This window comes from Pinus tabuliformis, chromosome 8 (genome assembly GCF_031772625.1).
Source record: "Pinus tabuliformis cultivar Carrire ecotype Pingquan chromosome 8, CPIR1, whole genome shotgun sequence".
Taxonomy (NCBI): Eukaryota; Viridiplantae; Streptophyta; class Pinopsida; order Pinales; family Pinaceae; genus Pinus; species Pinus tabuliformis.
The window spans coordinates 1805228503-1805246169 of NC_142294.1; the positions used below are offsets into that span (position 1 = coordinate 1805228503).

At 39.3% G+C, this 17667-nt stretch overlaps 1 protein-coding gene across 2 annotated transcripts in view; it reads left to right on the top strand.

The window, feature by feature from the left end:
• Positions 1-17667, top strand: part of LOC149243453 (GDP-mannose transporter GONST1-like) — a 192525-nt gene that overhangs the window by 121208 nt on the left and 53650 nt on the right. The gene's annotated exons all lie outside the window — the stretch shown is intronic.

Sequence of the window (17667 nt, forward strand, 5' to 3'; positions counted from 1 at the left end):
GCTACACAAAACTAGTCTGATCTGGCCTTTGGCCATTAACCTTACGTCAACTTCGTTGCCGTTGCGATTGAAGCCTTTTGCTACACAAGTTCTCCAGGTTCTCCATTTGGCCACTAGGGCTCTGGTCATTAAAAAAAGAAGAAGAGTATTATATATATATATATATATATATATATATATATATATATACTATGTCACATGATTTGGGTTCGAATTCGAGTTCGGAAACAATTAAGTTCGATTCGAATTCGAATTTTCCGATGAGGTTCATACGAGGTTCGGCATTAAGTTCGACTATAGATATACATATGACATAAATTAATAAAAAATCAAAATCAATCAATAAAACTATATGAGTAGCAGTGAGCATCCACGAGCCACAAATCACGACCACTATTAACTTCACGCTTTGGGCGGCGGGGACAAGCAATGTCTAGAAATTGAATTCACGAAATTGTAGAGAATCCAGCACGCAATGGCAGCACTGAGCACAATAGAGCGAGCACACTCATACTGAAATTGGCTTGTGAGAATCTATCGACAACCATGGTAAATATCAGTGTTGCAAACATCTTGATAACATCTCGATTTTATCTCGAAATCATGATTTTTTGGCCTGGCCGATGTTTGCCGTTTTTAAAAATATTTTTATGGTATCTTAATTTTGCTGATGTTTGCCAATTTTTTACCGATATGTTCTCAATTTTTACGATTTTTTGGTTTTTGAGACCCTTGCCAATTTTATCCCGATGCTGATGTTCGCAACATTGGTAAATATAGCCAAACCAGTGTCCACCGTGGGAAACTAATTGGTGGGAATTGGAACAAGAGAAAACCATGTGCTGGCCATGGTTTTTCTCATAAACCTTAAAACAACTGACAAAAACTGCCCGAAATCTAACCTCGAACCCCAAAAAAAAAAATTTAAAAATTATAAAATTGGGCTTCAGGTTCGTCTTTAGGTTCACCTTCAGGTTCAAATTTGAGGTTCGACTACCAGGTTCGAATTTGAGGTTCGACTATCAGGTTCGAATTCGTTGAGGTTTGAATTTCAGGTTCGACTATCAGGTTCGCCGAACTTGAACGAATTTGAATTTTTTTTGGGTTCGCCGAATTTCGAACCTCAAGGTTCAAATTCGGCGAACCCTGTGACATAGTTTGTGTGTGTGTGTGTATATATATATATATATATATGAATTTAAAAAGAAATACAATTATTTATATTTAAAAATAAAAATAAATTTTTTATAAAAAAAGCCAAAAAAATTGGAAAAAAATAAAACAAAAACATTATATATAAAAAACATATAATTAAAAAAACCAACAAAAAAAATAAAAAAAAAGTCATTCATGCTGCCAACAGGCCATCTCCAACAACATTGGTCGTGTTGTCGACAGACCACACAACCTTCTCTTTCCGTGAACATTGCCAATGCCGCCAACATCTCTAGCAATACTGCACTCAAGCAGCCTGGGTCCTTAGCTGTCTGTTCTAGCGAACCACAACCTCATCCCCCATTGCTGCATGCAAGCCTACTGTCACCATTTTCCACACTTATCAACATCGCCGCCATTGACCAGTGGAATCATCACCGCAAACCAACAACAACTTGTCTTCTGCACCTGCAGCCACTGCTGCAAAATTCTCTGCTAGTGCGCATGCAACCCATCATTCCAATCCGCCACCCCGCTGAATATTCCGTAGCTTGAATATCGTCTCCTCTAATAGTCAGATCATTATACAAGTCATCAATACACAATTGTATAAATCAATGTGGCTGTAATCGTTATGGAGATAATATCGGCGAGGGAAAAAATCGGAAAAATCGGGAAATAATTGGGAAAAAATCGTAAAATACAAAAAATTCATTTTTTTAATATCTAAAGCATCTACAACATAAAATAAATACATTGATACATAAATATGATAAAAGAGCTAATATATAAGATGTGTAATATCATTTCTAGTGCTACATCACACATAAGAGTGAATCATGTCCTGAATAGTCAGTCTTGACTCCTGAGTCCCAACTCAGCCACAAAATGTCAACAAAATATATAATAATGTATCTCATATCATGAGTCATAATGTCATATACAATGAAATGAACCAAACAACTAATACCACTAATTTCCTCTGCCCCTCTTGCAAGAAAATGCAATAGCTTTCCCTCCAGATGTAGATGCCGATGGAGTTGGCAGTGGACTCTGTTGTTCTCTAGAAGCTGAAGAACTAGGAGCTACAGGAGGTAGACCATGTCCTCTACTGGTGACAGGGGTAGGCTGGGTAGGTTGTGTCACCTCTTCCTCATCAAAAAATCGGCAAAAAAAAAAATCAAGATTTTTTTCGTAATAATCGCGATAATTTCAAGTTATCGTGATTATTTCGCGATTTTTTGTGAAAAAAATTTCATGTAATAATTGGGTGATAATATCTCCATTTTCAAAAAACCGCGATTTTTCGATATTATTGCGATTTTCACAAAACTGGTATAAATTACTAGACATCGATCGATACAATTGGATTCTGTATATATAGATGGTTATGAATAATCAACACAACGGTTAAGTTTTATTAAAAAAAAAATCTGTTCCATAAATTGACGACACCATACCTATACGCAAGCATTTTACTATTCATACACATTTGACTACCACAACCCACATTTCAAAATTCCCGACCTTATAATAATTCGAACACATTGGTTACCAATTAGACATAATTGACAGTCATTGCTTACAAATATATTTGGTGATCAACATTGTGGAATTCGAATTCAATAGAAGTTATATTAAAATGATTATAAGGTATTTATATAAGCATATAAAGGTTTTATAAAAGGCCAATTAGATTTAAGGAGAAATGCTATAAAGCTAAAGTGCCTAGTGAAGTAATTTTATTATTAAAAAGAATAAAAACTAAAAGGGTTTATTTAAATAAATAAATATCCAAAAGGTATTTATAAATAAAAATAAAGGGGAATACAATTTTATATTTCAATATATATATATATATATAAACTCCTTGGTCAAAGTATCAAAGTATCATCAGACGAAATTATTGAGTAATACAAAATGGAGCTAGTTACTAAAGAAAAAAATACGGATTATAATCCTTAAATAAAGGGGGGAAGCTTTCCAAAAACTTCATATAACTATGTTTCAATAGTATTTAAAATTAAAGGAACTCTGGTAGGAAAAGATGTCACTATTTCTATCTCACCCGCTAAAGACAAAAATTATATAAACCCTAAATTCGCTAACCAATTGGTGATTCCCAAGTCAAATATAATAAGAAAATTAGACCTATGGAACACAAAACAATATGACATAACCGATTTACAATTAAACATTGGGGACTATACATTTATATTGCAATTTTCTGTTCAATCCCTATGGGGTAATTTAGGTGACATAATTTTGGGTTCACCCCGGACGAAAACACTAGGGTCCTTCATCTTAAATATGAAGAAGTTTTAAACATTTTTCCACAAGAAGAAGAAAATAACGCTATAGGACATTGCATTGAAACCAGATTCAGTAACACCAGAATACATAAAGGATATCTCAAAGGTAATCCTTCACGAAAGTCAAAGGTCAATGCAAAATATGCAGAAGGAGGTTGAAAAGACTATCACAAGCAAAAACGAAGAAGTTACTCGCCTCAAGGATCACAATGAGAAATTACTGACACAAATTAAAAAGCTTAAGAAGGACAGGAAGTCGTTGGAAAACAAAGTACAACAACATATCGAGAAGGAAGAGTCAGAATCTTCAAATGTAGAAATTCAAGTTGAAGTAAAAGCAATGAATACCGACCTAGTGAATCTCACAACTCAAGAAGATGACAAGCCAAGGGAAGTGAAAACATATTTCAATTTTGCAATTCAGACGATGAAAAATCCAAATGGAGGTTCTGTAACCAACTCAACAACATCAATATTTGAAGAAAATCAAGAAATTGCAACACACATGATAAGGGAAAATCAAACCACAAGAACTCCTTATCGACATCCAAATCACAAGAGCAGACAACTCAATCAATTTGCATATCCATATCACTCAAAACAGAAACAACAAACTTATGTTCCAAAGACTACTAATGTCAGTGCAATTCACTCTTGTGATAAAAATTCACACGAAGTATCCAATAACCGCAAGATTCCACAAAAGATTAATTTAGGATGGTCAATCTCTTTCTTGGTTCGAAAATTTTGTTTATCACTCAAAGGATCCTATCATCTCGTCTCAATGAAGATGACATCTCGAAGAATTCTGAAAGATGCGAATAGATTACAAGACAAAGAAACAGATGATACTCCTCTGGGATTTGGCACCACACATCGTCATACCTGGGAGAGCTTTGACCTTGGCCCTGGGAGGTTGATGCAGCTAAGAGAACAAGAAAAAGCGTATGATGGCCACAAGCAAAAATAAAAGAAGATCAAAATGCAAAGGATGGACGAGACATACACATTAGCACATGGGCAAAAGATTAGCATTGAGCTCTACCTTACTCATTATGGCTATCACTCAGTCCCTGAGCACATGTTGTTTTTCATATTATGAGAAGGAACCCTTGCGTGTCCCAACCCTTGGTGGGCAATAAGCTGCTTCACCATTAAGGGGATAATAAGTGCTATATATCTTACAAAAAAAGCTCTTAACCCTTTGAGGTACGAGCAATAATACAAAGAAAATCCAAGAAAAGTAAAAGGCACACAAAAGGGGTGGAGAAACAAACGCTGAATTGGGAACTAATGCATCCATGATTGCTCCCTCCCCACATCTATGCACTTAGGATGAGGAGCCCATCATAGCTGGCCCCTTTGACCATAACCCTTGGTGATAGAGTTTTCCCCCTTTCATTTTGTCATTATTCACGCAACACCTATCAATTGAAGGGTGGACCAAGGACATGTCACTTCCCCTTGGGGGGTAGAAACACCTAATAGGGTGGTCTATTAGCCACTCCTACCTAGGGAGGTAATACTAATAACATTGCGAGTTCAAAGCCTTAATTTTGGAAGGGAACTCTTATTTGAAGTTTTAAATTGTCCTTTACTTTCAAGCTCGTTTCACTTAGATGCAAAAATGATTAAATGTACTTGATGAGGTAGTCGCTAGCACTTTATATTGTGTGTAATTGTTAGGTGGTTCCATATCCATGACTTGGGCAACTTAATTGGGGGCCAGGTCTTTTAGAGGAGCGTATTGACACTCACAGGTGGAACGTTGAGAGCCATGGGACTCCAAGCAACAATGGAGCATAACACATAGCCATGGGGTCCTCCAATACCCATAATGTTCTAGTAATTTTCCCTACATTGATGATATTTATGGGATGACGTACTTGGAACCGACATGCTCCCAGTCGGCTTAGTACTTCATGAAGGGAGGGTAGTTGATCCAAGGCCCAAAGGAGGATGGTCTCACACCTTGAGACATGGGAGGGCTAGCACTACCTTGAAAGCCCCTAATGTTGGTGTAGAGACGTGCATTTTGACCACCTGGAGACCCATGAGACCACTTTTGTGCCCCAAAATCAAAACTGGGGTCCACAGAGGGAGATTGACAGAGACCTAAGGGCCAACCCTTAGGAGATGATTTTAAAGGGCTTCTACGCTTCACATGGAACCCCTAGCCTTGAATGCATGCCCTAGAAGGGCCTACACATGCATGATGTCATCATTCTCTCTCTTATGACTGACAAGTGTGGGCAAGAGTTTTGTTTTATCATTGGCTACCATGTTGACTTGTGGCGTAGTTTGTTATTAGCACATTATTTTATTGTTTTGGGGGGCATTAGGCTAAAATAGATTTTATGACTCCTCATATAGATAGAGGAGAGATCATTTATATCAAATCATCATCACACACTTGGGATTTTTGGCCTCTCTAGTTGAATTCAACCTTCTTTCTTGTGGAGAATTTGGAATCTATGAATGCATTTTGACATTTGGAGTTGATTTTTCTCATCTTTGGAGCTATTCTTTGGGTCAATGGATGGAATTTTTGCATGTTATCTCGTAAGTGAACTTAATTGTGGAATATCTATTTTCGACATGTCTAATGTATGGAATAATGTTGATTCTAGGTTATGCTAATTATGCCCTAATTTGTTGAAGATATATTGATTGGTATCTAGATGATCTGTTGCATGCTCTACTCATTGCATAACATGTGAATGAATGCCTTATTGGTGAAACTTTGTTGGCTTTCCATAAAAAATCCATTGTCCTTTGCATAGATAATTACTTGAAGTTTTGGTTATTAGGTCACCAAAATTTCAGCCAACTTAGAAACTCTTTGGCTGTCCTATCAGATCATAGACCCCTATCTCCCAAGGGACAAGGAACTAGTCTATTTGGTTGGTGATCAAACACTTTCTTACTCCATAAATTCATCTCTCTCTAATTTTAGCGTCTTCAAGGATAAACTCATAAACTAGGGCTTAGTGCGAATCCCTAGGCAAGGAACATTTTGGGGATTGGAGAGCCTAAACATCAATAGGAGGTTATTTTCTACAAAATCTCTCCTTTTGGTGGGCATCCACTTCAATCTTATCCATAAATTTCTTTGCCCTAGTTCTTAGCCCTAGGGTAAAACCTTGGTTTGTGTTGCTTCAACTTAGAGTCTTGTTTGAGGATTTCATGCACCTTTGTTTCATTTAAAATCATTATTGGAAACCCTTTCCTTGCACCTTGGCCCTGGGTCTCTGCGACACTCAACAAATTAATTAAACGCTAGGTCATAGGTTGCCCTCCCTAGGTCTCTATAGAGCAAGTGAATTGCCTCCAATTGGAGCCTTGAGCCATTGTTGTGTCTTACTTGTAGAGTGATTATTTGAGTCACGTTGTACCTAACATTTGAATGTCTATCTTAGGTGACCTTCTCACATATTGAGACTCCTTCCATAAGTGAAAATCTGTAAAGAGTAGGGGTTTTCACTGTGGTGATATTGGGCCACTATCCCATTGTTGTCACTTGGTCTAGTTTTAGCCTAGTATGGTACCCCTTTCCAAGTCCTGCTATATTTTGCGAGAACAAGTCCAAAAACCAAAAAGAGAATACCAAGTAGGTGATCTCGTTATGACGGATAAGGACGCTATCTCGGTTAGGATCCATGGAAAAGTAGGGGTTGGATACTTTTACATTGCTAAACTTAATGATGAACTCTTACCTTCATTGGTTAGGGTGAGCCACCTCACTTTGTTTGATGGAAACTAATTTACTTATGCATATAGTTAGTTGCATTACATTTTCTGTGTGCATCCTAAATCTTGCATTCCCATGTTGTGTGTTTTCATTGTAGATTAATTTGCATTTAGATAGATTTTGTTTTCAATATGGATTTTACTATCATCACATAAAACTAGGGTGATAATCAACACCCAGTGCACATGCTCTCAAACATGTTGACATGGATATGTGGGTAACAGGTTTACAAGCCTAGGGATTGCTAGAGTTCTCATGAAGTCCCTGTTGGAGCATGTGGATCATGAGCTCTATGGTTAGCTTATGCCCTTGAGTTGGAGCTAGATGTTATCCACCAAAATAGGTAATGTCATGGGAGGAAAATTTTCACCTACATCTGATAGCCAACCCCTAATACTCATTATTTGATGATAATATGCCATGTTCCTCTGCTATCTGCATAAGCCACATACCTCTCACCATCCGACAATTCCACTTGGAGGAAGGTGGGTTGCTATTCAAAAGATACTTTGATAATTTTGCAATTGGGTGCTTATGCTTGTTTGTTTTGGGCATTTATTATGGATATAGGGGTGGTCTGAAAGATTGACAAATCTTGACTATAAATCTGTTCCCTCACCTTACCAAGGGGTTTAATCTTTAGACCTAGTCCAGTGGGACCTCCCTTGAGGCCTTAGGTTTATAGGAAGGGCACTACTTGGAAAACCCGATTGAGATAGCATGTTCATTATCCCCTACACCATACTTGACACTTTCCATGTGACATTACAAACCCCTTATACGACTTCATTGGTTCTAAGTCATCATTGGTACATTGAATTTGGTGCTCTCTTATGTCCACATTCCTTGAGTAGGGCCGAAAACGTTGCCTTGGAGTTTGTTGTAGCTAAAATAATGAAAAAGCATAATTTAGCCACAATGAAAGAAAAAGAAGAAAATCAAAATGCAAAAGATGGTCGGGACAAAAAATAGCGCATGGGAAAAAGCCTAACATGAACTCTACCCTCCTCATTTGGCTGTCACTCAGTTCCTGAGCACATGATGCTCCATTACATCAAAAGGAACCCTTGAGTGTCCCAACCTTGGTGAGTGATGAACTGTCTCATCTTAAGGGGTAATGTTGAATGAAATGCAAAAAGATGGCCGGGACATAAAATAATGCTTGGGAAAAAGCCTAGCATGAACGCTACTCCTCATTTGGCCGTCACCCGGTTCTTGAGCACATGATGCTCCATTACATCAAAAGGAAACCTTGAATGTCCCAACCCTGATGAGTGATGAACTGTCTCACCTTAAGGGGTAATGTTGAATTCTACATCATAAAGAGCAAGCTTTAAACCTGGAGCTATGCATCACAATGCAAAGCATTATAAAAAGAAAGTAAAAGGCGCACTAGAAGGGTGGAAAAAGCAAGTTGAGTAGGGTAACTCATGCTTATACATATATCGACTCCCCATCAGCTGGTCCCCTTGACCATGGCACTTAGCCATGAATCCATTTCCCCTACATTGCCATTCATTTACACTAACACCTATTGATTGAGGGGTGGACCTTGGAAATGTTACTTCCCCTCGAGGGCTAGAAGGACCCAATAGGGTTGACCATTAGCCACCTCTATCAAGGTAGGGAACACCTTTTCGAGACTTGGTCTAGTTAGATATTGGAAGGTGATCCAAGTTTGAAGTATTAATATGCCCTTAACATCTAAGTTTGGTCCACCTAGAATCTAGATGCTGATATGATCTTAGTCTCTAATGGTTGGTTGCTCTCAGTTGAGTTCATGTTGGTCTTGTCAGGTGATCCTCATCAACCCAAGTCTTGAGGGCACCCACTCCACATGTAACTAGGCCTTTTAAATAAATAAATGACCCAATAGAGGCATTGTTGAGAGCGTTGGGCCTTATGATGACTTAAGTAGATGCTACATGTCTGGTGGGCTCCAGTATTGTAGCAATAATGCTACAACTCCTGGAGCTTCCTATCTCCAATTTTATCAACCCGGTAGTTCGTAACAAACTTGGAAGCGACGGTGCTGTATGCACAAGTACTAGCTCTTGTCGCAGCTGTCACTTGGTCAGCTGGCACACGTCCGCTAGGGCTCAAGCCAACTTCTATATGCTCTCAGAAGAAGCTTTCTAAATGATGGACGAAGACTACCTCAAAGGAAATTAACCTACTTTGCAACAATGAACTGAAAGCCAACAAAACAGGGAAACCCTAGTAAACCCTAATCTGACTAGTCTAATCTCTATGATGCAGTGGTGGGAGTGCAAACTTCTAGAAATGATGCCATTACTTCTAGTGATATGAGATGCATGAATTTAAACTACTTCTACTGAAAAGAACATTGTTTTTGTATTTTTTCTTAAGTGGTTGGAGTTATTATGATTTTGTTTCTTATTAGGGTTTGACTGCGCAGGGGTAGTTTGAAGGGAAAGAAAGCTTGGGAAAGGTCAGGAGGGCTAGGAGAGGTTCCAGAGGATCCAAAACATCATTGCATTGAATAATCATGAGTCTAATGACATGCCAAAACTGGCTTACAAAGAGCAAAAAAACCGAGATGTAGCTCGTGCTTAGAAATTGCAACAGTAGTTCAAAAGTTCAAAAAGCTCTTATCAAAGGCCACGGCCTTAATATTTATACATGATGAGGATCAAGCTGGCTTCCTCAATTAATGGAGCTCGGCTGTCCAACTAAAAGTTAAACTGTTGTAAACTGCTGTTCCTGTAGAACCTGTTGGCTGCCTTTAAGCTCGGTGGGGAGAGCTGTTGGAGCTCGGAGTTAGGGTGGAGATCACGAGGGAGGTTATTTAAGGCTGTAGACAACCTCCCTATAAACCTGCAATTCCACCTTTGCTGTCTCCTTGTCTCCTTCTGCGTGGTCTTTGCTCCCTTTAGTGCCAAAAAACCTGAAATCATCATGTATTAGCCACATAGATATAATGCCTGCCCTTCTTCCTACAAATAACACGAATATACCAAGAAATGAATGCATAAGTGATAAAAGATGAAGGGTTGAGCAAGGTAAGTAGGCCAAATGAGCCCAATTTGTTACCAAAAATTGGGGCTCATCAATGTCCAAGAGCATCCTAGGACCCAGGACATTCATCTTCTTTGATTTAGCATAGAGGATTCTTGATGATGGCACTACTGGACCCAACATGCCCCTAGGCTCGCCTTAACACTACCTGATACACAAGTCGTGATTTAGAGCCCAAGTGAGGATGGTTTTCCATGAGAGGACTAGGAGGGCTTGTTGAACCTAGTGGAATCCTAGCGTTGGAGAGAGGAGGCCCTGCGTTGACCATTGGAGACCCATGGAGATGACACCCCAACTGGATTTGGGACCCTGGGCTATTGGCTTGAGGGGTTCAGACCCAGGTTCAGAGTTAGCTGCGCTAACCAACAAACCCCTTTATCATCGACCCTTTCGGCAACGATATGCTCGTGCAGACCGCAGTCTCACCCACGACGATATTGGGGGATGTTAGAACCATGTTTCCACATCCAGAAGGATATGGAATGTGGATATTGACTTAGTCTTACTTACAGATCTATTTTTGCGCTACGCGATCTTACTCAATATTATACTTAGTCCGATCTATTCATACAGAAAGACTATTTTGTAGATCTAGAACTCTATCTACTATGCATAAATCAATGGAACTTAACTGTAATTAACTGTAACAACATTTAGATATAAATTCTGATCTTATCTTTTACTGCGCAACACAAGAGCCAATAGGAATTTAATAAAGTAAAACACAAAATGTAAGTACACAGATCTGCCTTCAAAATCTTCTTTATTATCTTCAGATCTTCACAATTATTATCCTTCTTATCCTACGCACACAACTGTAGACTTACCATGGTCTTCGCGCACACAGTTGTAGGAGCCTTCCCGTTCGCTCGAACATAGAAAGATATGACAATTACAGACTCGATTGATTAATCAATTTCTGACCTTTTTTTTCTATATAATACTACCTAAGCACCCACGGGGGATTTGAACTGGTGACCTATCGCAAGGAGTGCCTTAACAGTGCACCCATTCACCGTCAATCCAAAGCCTCGTGGGCATCAATTTCTGGCCTTTCACTTACTAAGACAACCCCTTATATATCTTTTTCCCTTACAGTACCATGGTCCACAAACCACGGGCGGAACTCAAAACATACAAATCAATCCCATGCTTTTACAAATAAGGGGCTTTGACCTGCCCTAAAGCCCCTATGACTCCTAAAAGACTGCGCGAAACTCATTTCGCTCCTCAAAATGCGGGTTCTTTACAAGACTTTGACAAAACAATGACCTAGGGGGACCCTACCCAACAGGACCCAACACAAAGATGTGACTCGTCCCAAGTCACTCAGCTGGTATGTCCTGAATCTTTGCTTTGAGACTATTGTATGCATCCTTCAAAGGTTGAACTGTCTCTGCGCACTGCGTGGCGGCCTGTCGTACTTCCTCTACTAGCGTCTTTATTGTCGACCTTGCTGTCGCCAAACCGATGGTTCTTTGCTTCTTCCTAATGTTCTTCAGCTTGTTCTCCACTGTTTGTGAGAGTTGAATGGCTTCCTCGACCCATGGCTGCGTCCACGCTGAAAGAATCAACTCCTTTCGTCACAGCTCATCAATCTGTCCCTGCAAAAACTTTCCCTCCTGGAGACATTGTGCAGGTGATAAGGTCCGCGCTGCACTTTGATCTCATCAAACTATTGCTACTTGTCACGGATCTCTGCCTGTATCTTTTGTACATGTGGGTCCTCCTGCAGCGAGACCCATAGCTCCATACTGTCTTCGAAGATCTAGCTATAGTCCTTGACTGTAGTAGCTATATCTTCCATAGCAGCCTTGATATCCGCTGCATGCTGCTCGCTCACCTCTGGTGGAGTTGCTAGCTCGAATTGTCCCCCCAATCTTGTTGTCGATATCCCCCTCAGTGAGGACCATCGGTTCTACACCAGAGGATCTGTTCGTTTTTTGCTTCTTTTGTGCTCCTCCAACACTTGATTTGCGCCTTTTAACTATGAAGGGGAATCTACCTCCTCAGTGTCAACAGAAGGGTCTTCACCACCCTGATCGCCGCCTTTGGTGGCCTCTTCTTCCTATTCGGTTGTGTGCTTTGTCTTCGGTACAATGTACTTCTCTAGTTCGACTATGACTTTCTTAGTCACCTTCTTTTGGCCCTTCTTGTTGCCCTTCGTGGTTCGCTGCTTCTCGGTCCGCACACCTGAAATATTTGTCGCTGTTCGACTGGTGCTTGCTTGTTCTTTTTCTGCTCCTTTCATTGGTGGAGTTAGCCAATCACTTGGCTAGTTGCTCACCACTTGTGCGATGTCATCATCAGTGACCAAGAATGGCAGCTCGTACCATACCTCCTCCAGGTCCTTCTTGGCACAGATGTGTACATGGTGAAAGTCCACCTTGAAGTTTGCAATCTCTTTGTATTGTTCAAATAAAACTGGTGACAACCTCGACTTTTGGTTGATCACGGTGTGCAAATCCATTTCAAACAAGACCAAAAACATCTTGTTCTCTGTAACACGAGTCGTCTCCTTGGAAGCCCATATCGAGGCAACCTTCGTAGCCTCACAGATGTCAGGGTCCACAGTGGGGAACTGTGACTCCTCTGGTGTTCTCCATGCTTTCAACGCTATCAAGAGCAATAACCACATGTAGTGGAATTGCTTTCCCTCTTCTTGTGCCTCCTGACAGTCATCCAAAAATTCTTGGTGCAAATATCCTGCCCAGTAAAACTGGACACCGTTGCTGCACTGCGCAACCAGTGATACAACTAGCATGGGTACCTCGTCTACTCGACACTTTCTCATTATTTTCCTGGCCAAAATGTGCGTGGAAAAACGCACAACTTGATCATTAATGGAGCTAATGAGAAATCCCCGAGACTTCCTGATCAGATTATACTCCTTCATCGTCTCGACCAACTTTTTCTCCTGAGATTTTCCAACAAATGCGTCAGCGGGGTTTGCTCCTTGGTAGGGAAGCACAATTATTCTTCTAATCAACATATCATTAATGGGGATCCTCGCCCCTGACCACAAACATGCATCATGCACCAACGCCAACAACTGGTGCACACAAATTGTGTTGATATTGCTGCGCCTAAAGTGTGGAATATATAGCATATTCAACAACCCATCTCGCTAAATTCCTGCTACCCATAGCAGTGGTTCGACCCTTGTTACTCCAACTTCTTCATAGTAAACTGATTTCAGGTACTTGCTGGGCTCGAACTGGGGATACTTGCTCCGATCGTTAAGATCCCAATCCTCCATGCATAGTTGTGGCACCCTTGCCAACAACTCTCCCTCAATCGGCACCTCATCCGGTAACAATGGTGTAAAGACTTTGAATTTGATAACATCTGGGTCCCTGGTAACCTTTGAGGTCGACTTTCGTGGTGGCATATAGGGTGGCAACCTAGAGATTGGTTCCACATCTTCTACGTTGATATCTTCTACTCCACCGACCACTTCCTCCACATTTGAATCTTGGGGCTCCATCAGCTGCTTCTGCTTGTCCAACCTCTGATTAGTTGTTTGTTCCTTAGTAATTTTTCTTGGCAATTGCCTAACTGGAGGCGCTTGTGGCCGCTTCTGCTTCTACGCGCTTGCGATAGTAGTTTGCTTCCTTGGGGACCTTGGCTTGGTAACATGCACTAGCGGTGTAGCAGTCGCTAGGAATCCTAGCCCTCGTGTAAGAAATTCTTATTCAATCTCCTCCCAATTCGTGCAACAGAATGCTCGACTCACTCTTAAACGAAAAATCACCGGTCGAAATCTTAGTGAGCAAAGTGTTTAATGTGGAGCGGGTTGCCATATTTATAACTATTGTCGCGCAGATTGTCCAAGCAACGTGACAACGCTCAGACTGGGGGCTGTCACCCTGATCCCCGATCTCTCCGTTTAAGCCGTCTCCCTGAAGCAAGCTAAGGGGGGTAGACCCTATGGGAAAAATGAAGACCAACTGGGAACCAGTTGGGTAGGGAGACACAACAGGGGAAAACAAGCACTTGATCGATTTTAGAATTTGATTTAGATCTTTAAATGCTTAAGACCAGTGCCTTATGGAGTCAATGAAAACCAAGTAATTAATTAGCTGCTACTTATGAAGTAATTTAATGATTGCTTGAAAATATTTACAAAATATCAAACATGTCACGAGCATTATATAATCCAAGCAACGATTAATTTCACCAGATGCAAAATATTCAATAGATGTGCAATGTTCTAGCAATTAAATTTCAAAAGATCAAAATTCATTACTCAACCATGAAATTCAAATGCTAACCAGCCCACAAAATGATTCACCACTTTTCAATAGCTAATCTTTAAATAAACATTCAAGCGCATTTAACTATAGAGAAGTGGAACATAAATACCACAAAAGACACCACAAAGAATTTTTGATTTTTATTTAATCTTTTCAAAATTTTTTAATTTTCTATATATTTTTATAAAATTTTAAGTTTAAAAATAAAACAAAACTAAAATATAATCTAAACTTAAATCTAAATTAAATATAACCTAAAGACTAACTCTTTTTAACTTTTTTATTTTTTAAAATTCTAAATTTAAAAAAAATCAAAATAGAAGAACTAAAATCTAAATAAAGTTAAAATCTATTCTAAACTAAGATTCTAAAAAAAATAAAAAGGAACTTTTTTTTTTAAAAACATTTTATGAATTTTTTTTATTTTCATATTTTTTTATATTAGATTTTTTGATTTATTAAAAAATAAAACAAAACTAAACTTGAAACTAACACCTAATCTAAAAAAAAAATGAAAATCGATTTTTTTATTTTCAAACTTTTTATATATTAATACATACAAAAAAAAATAATACGCTAACCTGAAACTAACAAAAAAGAAATCAAAATAAAAAAAGAAGAAATGAACTAATCTAAAACCTACCCACGCATAGAATCAATTTTTTTTTTATTTGTATTGTTGTGTGCAGGTGACGGCTAGGAGCAGAAATGCGATGGCAGCTTTGACGAGTTTGCAGGTTAGCGTGGTTCCGATTGAGGGTGGAGAAGCTGAGCGATGGGACGGCGGACAGGCTGCATAGACTTGAGGAAAGAGCCGCAGGTTTGAGGCAGCGTGGAGCTGCAATGACAACACTGTGATATGGTGGGAGCTGCAGAATGGACGCAGGGAAAGAGGGAGTTGCGTGAGGAGTAGCTGTGTGAGGGTTTGTTGCCGGAGTGGAGGAAATCCACAGGTTCGAGTGAAAGGACGTGGGTAGTGGCAACGGATTGCAAGTGAGGATGATGACAAGAGCGTGGAAATATCGCAGGCCTGGCAGTGTGAGGAGCTCAGGTCTGATGGAGCAGTCACGCAGATGGCCAGAATGCTGGCGGGCAGCGTGGATACACAGAGATGGCTGCGGGTGTGTAGCTGGATGGTGAAGGGGAAAAGGCAGCAGTGGAATGCGATGTGGGGGTGTAAGGACAATATGCAGGTTTTGAAGGAGGTATGGCAGCGGAGAAGGAGAATGGGGCTTGGATATGAATACGCAGAGAGGGGAGAAAGGCTGTTAAAGGAAAACTTTGCATGGAAGTGAGGAAGCAGTCTTGCAGCTTGATTTTTTTCTTCTTCAAAAAAATTTCCTGTAAAATAAAATCTTAGGCAGCAAACGGATAGCTTGGAAAACCCCTTGATTCTTTAGAAACTTTAAAAAAATTTTGAATCTTTTCGCTTCAGATTTCCTTTATAAAAACCCCACAAGAAGGCCAGATCTTACCCTCTAGGGCCTAGATCTGGCTTCGGACAAAATGCTTTCTTCCAACCTGCAACCTGCAAAAACCGAACACCCAGAAGTAAAATGTGCAAGAAACAAAATTAAAAACACTAAAACCATCTAAATAATTACAGTATTCACAGTTTAGAGGCTCTAACTAGCCAGATTTGTCAATATGCTACAGAAATATTTTCAGAATTTTAAATTTAATGTGAGGTGCTTTAGAAAACCCTTCATGCATCCACAACAAAAATTCTAATGATAAGCCCGGGATCAAAACTAGCTGGGCTCTTCAGAAAATGCAATCTGGGAGTTGGCTGGTTCAGCCAAGAACTTCCTCGAATGCCCGGTAAACTTCGAAATCTAGATTTTCCTGCACAGCTTACTTCAACCATTAACAAAGAGGGAGAAAACAATACTAAAATCCAAATCTAATGGGGATACGTACCATCATATTCAGAAATTTAACTATCATTCAAACCCTAGCGACTAAACAAGATACCTGTGTTTAAAATCACTCTTCATAAAACTATCATCAATTGCTAAAATCGTGCACATAAATAAAACATCTTACAACATTTCCGGAAGACTAACACCAACAAGATTTCAACCCCAAAGTCTTTCTTTATTGCGCATGAAAAATGATTACAAGAGAGCTTTCTCTAGCACATGACTCTAAGATTGAATGATCTCAAATGACCCTTGACACCCTATTTAAAGGAAAAATTCCCAATGGCTAGTTCGAGTGGTCCATTTCAAAGTGATCTTGACCATCGATGAGGATCAAAATCTATTTTAATCTCATCCGTCGAAATTTAAAATGCATTTTAAAAATTAAAATTTTGCATTTATTTCCTCAAAACTTTGACTTATTATTATTTTATTTTATTTTTCAAATTTTTATATATTTTTTATTTTATTTTTAATTTTTAATTTTATTTTTTAATTTTGTTATTATTTTTACTAGACCCTTGAACCTAGCCTTTGGAAAAAGCACCTAGGACCTAAGACTTATGAGGGGATAAAACATTTTCTAACCCTCAAGACACTTTACATCATGACTTTTACAATTTTATATCTTAAGGGGGAAAACCCATTTGACATAGACCCTCATAGACCACCTAGTTCTGTGGCACAACTAAAATCTAGCAGATCAAGCACTCTGTAATAACCTAACCAAGTAGTCAGAATTATTTCGAAATTACTTTTACATAGACTCGACCTAGCACACTAGGATTCCCCTAAGATTCTAATGACAAAATCCATTCCGGCTTTGGGGTTAGGCTGAAGGAAAACTCCGCCGATCATGGATCGGTGAGACAAAAAACCTTCCGGAATGTAGATCATCACTAGAAAATCAGGTTTACCTAGGCAAATACATACATGACACTGATCTGCTAAGATTATTTACAATTTACACATGTAGACTGGGTTTACAACATAAAATGATTGGGCTGATGATGATAGTCGAATGGCACGGAAACGTTGATCAAGCGCTATCCCTTTTGCGAAAAAAAGGGGGTGTACTGCTATGGGTAGTTGACATGTAGTGGTCAACATCTGGCTCTACTTTGGGACACGTTGCTGTATTGTAGGAATGTGAGAATCCAGAATCTGCATCCACGCAACACACAACAAAACATAAGTAGCGTCCATCGAAAAATCATCATATAACATTAAGC